Raw genomic sequence first — 4,869 nt, forward strand, 5'->3', positions numbered from 1 at the left:
CGGCCGCTGCCAGAGGGCCCCTACGCTCACCGCCCCGCCGGCTTCGCCCGACCCGCCCTTGGAGCAGCGGCCTCGCCTTGCCGGGAACGGCGGTCACCCCGCAACGGGCGCACCTCGCAGGCCTCCGGCCAGGCCGTCCGCGTGTGACCGCAGCCCTGCACCACCCGGCGCCATGCGGTGCCTCGAGCGCGGGGGCTGTCCCGACCTGTCCCCTGGCTCCCGGAGTCCCCCCACCCCGTCCCGGTCCCCGGCCTGTGCAGCTTGCGCCCGCCACCCTCCTCACTCGCCACCTCCATCCCTCCTTGTCCCCAGCGTCGTCCACTTCAGCACCTGAAGCCCCCCGGTCCAGGCCCACTGCCCTCTGGTCACCCCGTGCCCTCCCTGTCCCCACCACCGGTCTGCAGCCGCCCTCATGGGCCTGGGTCAGGCCTCCCTGCGGGAAACTACTTCTCACTCAGCTTAGCGCCCTCTTCTGCCAGCCCTGGTGTGGGGGGGTGGCAGCCAAGGGTTCACCTGGCAGTGACCGCATGGGGGCAGAAGCACCCAGGACAGTCGCTGGCATCCCGAGGGGTTCGGCTGGTCCCCTCCCCCACCCCTTCCTACCTGCAGGGCAGGCACCTTTCTCTCCCAGCCTCGCCTCCAGCCTGGGCCCCCAGTGCGCTCCCCTCTCCCGGCTTTTGCCCTGCAGCCCGCTCCCCTCCCTCCAGAAGAAGGGTCCCCCCTTCTCCCTCCCAAGGGAGATGGCCGCATTTCCCTTCCTCAGCAAACACCCCCAGGGCATCCTTGTCCCCAAAACTTCCCACAAGACCACCCTTTTCTCCCTGCCTCCACCTTTCCAAACCCGGTCACTTACCATAGACAAATTGTGTCAGGTCGAGGAGAATTCACCTCCACGAGGCCCTTGGACTCCCAAATGCCCCTCCCCCCCGTCCCGCGCCCCCACACTCACCCCTCATCTGGTCCCCAGATGTGCGGCCAGGGACATCCCAGTGCCAGGGACCTCAGCTGGCAAGCGGCTGGCACGCCGACCTCATCCTCCCCTCCCCCTTGGACTCCTGGCCCACTTCTCATGAAACTATCCCCCCCAGGAGGTGTCCCAGGTCCCATGCACCCCCCTCCTGGAACGCCAGCCCCTGCCTGCTCCACATCGCCTTCCTGCCTGGTGTGGCTACAGCCGGTTCTCCCTCTGCTCTGTCCTCACCCTGTTAGATACCAGCTCCCCAAGGATGCGCCTCACACAGCTGCACCCTGTGATCCCCCAGCACAAGCCTCCGCGCCTCAGCGCTGGCAGGAAGTTTGCTTAGCCAGTATATGGTCAGACAGGGAAAGAACAGAAGTCTGGGTCCTCGCCTCCCTCCCACTGCCCCCAGCAGCGCACCTCCCCTGCTCTGGCCTTGGTGAGTCTGTCCACACCCTTCGCCCGACCTCAGCAGGCCACCCCGGGGGCCTGTACCACCTGGTCCACCACAAGGAACCGTTTGCAGCCCCCAGTACTTGGTGGCTCCCATCACCGGCACTTGCCCAAGCTGCTTCCCCAAGAGCTCACAATTTCCACCCCCTTCACCCCTGGCCCCAGGCTCCTGCTCTCTCCCGGCACAGCCTTGGGCTCATCAGGGCACCATGGATGTGTCTGTCTGCCCATCTGTCTCCCCCAACCCTCTGGGCCTTGCTCACCTGCACCCCCTCATTCGCCTTCAGCCCTTGGTGTGCCACTGTGAGTCACTACAGGTGTGCATCGCAGGTGGGATGCAGACGTGCAGGAGAAATCACGTTCTTTATTCCACTGCACAGATGTAGGTTCCAGGCTGCCCCCCTCCCGATGGCAGCACACTTCGTCTGCGTGGGAGCCGCCACAGCTCTGTGCAGGGGATGCACCGACACATACACACACCTCTAAACAAACACAGACACCAGCTCCTACGTGCCCGAAAACCAGGAAAGCCTCAGGGAGACGCAGAGCCTGAGCCGCCCTCAGCTCAGGGATGGCCTCGTGGTCCCACCTGTCCCACGCGCTATCCGTGACCTCAGGTGACCTTGTTGAAGAGGCACGGCATTGTCTGCGGCTTTTGAGTCTTCCCCACCACAAACATCACCAGGTCACCCTCAATCCAGCCCGCCCTGTGGTCCCGGGAGAATCCCAGGATTTCAGATACTGGCGGGGGGGGCTCAGGGGCTCATCTGGCAAAGCCCACCATTACCACGTGTGCAGTTATGGGGCTACTGTAACAAAGCACCGTAAACAGAATGGTTCGAAACAACAAACATATATTGTCTCAGTTCTGGAGGCCAGAAGTCCAAATCCAGGGTGTGGGCAGGGCCGTGCTCACTCCAGAGGCTCCAGGAGAGGAGCCTTCCTTGTCTCTCCTGGCTTCTGGTGGCTCCTGGCTTTCCTTGGCTTGTGGCACATCTCTCCAGTCTCCTCTGTGTCCTGTGTCTTTGCGTGCCGTCTCCTCTCATAAGGACACCCGTCACATTGGATCGGGTCCCACCCTGTTCCAGTACAGCCTCATCTTAACTAATTACATCTGCAAACACCCTATTTCCAAACAAGGGCACATTCTGAGGCTCCTGGTGGACGTGAACTTTGGGGAACACTAACCTGCCACACCAGGTCCTGTCACTGGCTCAGCATCAGCTGTTGATGGCCTGCCCCTTCCCCACCACTTCCTAGTCCTGTCTGCTCAGACCTGCTCCAGGGGGTATGACCGTTGGCTGGCACCAGCGCACGGTGGAGCTCAGAAGAGACACCCTTGGGGCATTTCTGGGTGCCGCTGCCTGGTCAGTCTCTCCCAACCCTGCCCTTCAGTCCATCAGGGCCCCACAAGGTCTTGGGTGTCAGGTCCCTGGCTCTGGCCCGCCAGCTTTGGCAGCCAGGCCCCGTTGCTATCCAAGTAGCCCCACCCAGCATCTCGCCACATCACCTTTCAGGGTCCCTTGGAGCCTCATCTCCACTTTTGTGTCCAGCACACATTAGCCAGGGGTCTCTTCCCTGGGACAGGGCCCTGCCCCCCCACCCAACACCGGTGCACCGCTTCCCGGCTTGCAGAGCCTGGCACAGGTCCAAGAAGGGAGAACTGGATCCCTGACTCCTCCCCAGGTGCACCTTCCCCTGTAGCTGCCACCTGCGGTCCACATGCCTCCGTCCAGGTCCACGTGCCTCCCTTTCGAACACTGGCAGCAGGGACCGGATTACCCGGTAAGCAAGGCATGCATGTGGTGAAACCATGTGAAATGTGCTTTACAGGTTAGTAAGCAAACACAGGTAAGCCCTGGCATACCTTGCTTATTGCTTAATCCGCCCCTGCCTGATGGGCCCAGGCAGGAGGCATGCCTCTCAGGCCAGGCCCATCCCCCTCAGCGGCCTGGCCGATGGGACTTCATGACTTCGGGAAAGCCAGGTAGAAACAACCGAGATATCCCGTGAGGAGCCCCAGCTTGTGACCAGAAGGAACCACAGAGATGTGAGCAGAGGAGAGGCCCTGGGCTGGACCCGCAGCAGCCTTTGAAAAGTCCCAGGAGGCAGAGAAAGGCCCGGAAATGGTTCTCCCTCTGGCAGGAGTTGATTCTGGGCCAAAGCCAAAATTTCAGGTGGTTGAAATCCCCAGCAGGAAGGAGCCTCACCTGCACATTGAGACTGCAGGTCAGCCACGTGGTTCTGGGTTGTTATGTGCGGACCTTCTGTGCTTTCTCAGCTTCTCACTGGGGCCTGGCACCTTCATCAGGGACCAGCCTTGAGCTGCCCAGATTCCAGGACATGATCACATGGAGGCCACAGCTGTGATCCCGGGGTCCAAGGTCACGTCTGGGAGGTCCCCCTCCCCACCTCTGGGCTGCTCAGAGCAGGGCCTAAAGGGATCCCCTTTCTGCAGCTCCTATGTTTTGTTTTTCCCCAATTTTATTATTATTTTTTACCTTATTTTATTTTTGTTGTTGTTGAGAATATACAAAACAATATCAATTCAACAATTTCTGCACGTACAATTCAGTGACATTGATTACATTCTTCAAGTTGTGAACCTTTCTCACCTTCCTTTTCTGAGTTGTTTTTCCCCCATTAACATACACTGTCTGCCCCCTACGCTTCCTTTCAAGTTGCTGCTGTCAATTTGATCCTAGATAGAAAGATCTTGAAAGAGTACAATGCTCCACGCAGACATTCTTTACTAGTTAAACTTAACTATTGTTTGGTTTAAAGACGACTTTGGAGGATATTTTTGGTTTAAGGTTTAAGATTTAAAGATTACCTCAGGGCAATAGTTTCGGGCATTCCTCCAGACTCAATGGCTCCAGAAAGTCTGGATTCCATGAGACCCAATTTTATATCTTAAAAAATGACAAATCTGTACACAAATGTTCACAGCCCTTTATTGGTAATAGCCACAAATTGGACACAATCCAGATGCCCTTCAGTGGGCGAACGGTTAAACAAACCAGTACCTCCATGTCATCGAATACTACTCAGCGATAAAAAGGGAAGAAGTGTTGATACACACAACAATTTGAATGGACCTTCAGAGAGTTAGGCTGAGTGGACAAAAGCCAGACTTGAAACATCACACGCTATAGGATTCCATTTTCATCATGTCCTTGAAATGGCAAAATTTTAGAAATGAAAGACAGATTAGGGGTTGCCAGAGGTTAGAGATCGGGTGGGGGGCAGGGGTGTGGCTAGAAAAGGGTAGCAGGAAACCCTTGTGGGGATGGAATGTTCTGTATCTTGACTGTGGTGGTGAAGACATGTGTCTACACAGGTGGTAAAACTGTACAGAACTTGATACACACACACACACACACACGAATGAGTTCAAGCAAGACAGGGAGGGAGGATCTGGATAGTATCTGCTCATTGTATCCATGTCCTGGTCCGGG

Source organism: Trichechus manatus, unplaced genomic scaffold, assembly GCF_000243295.1.
Source record: "Trichechus manatus latirostris isolate Lorelei unplaced genomic scaffold, TriManLat1.0 scaffold00028, whole genome shotgun sequence".
Lineage (NCBI taxonomy): Eukaryota > Metazoa > Chordata > Mammalia > Sirenia > Trichechidae > Trichechus > Trichechus manatus.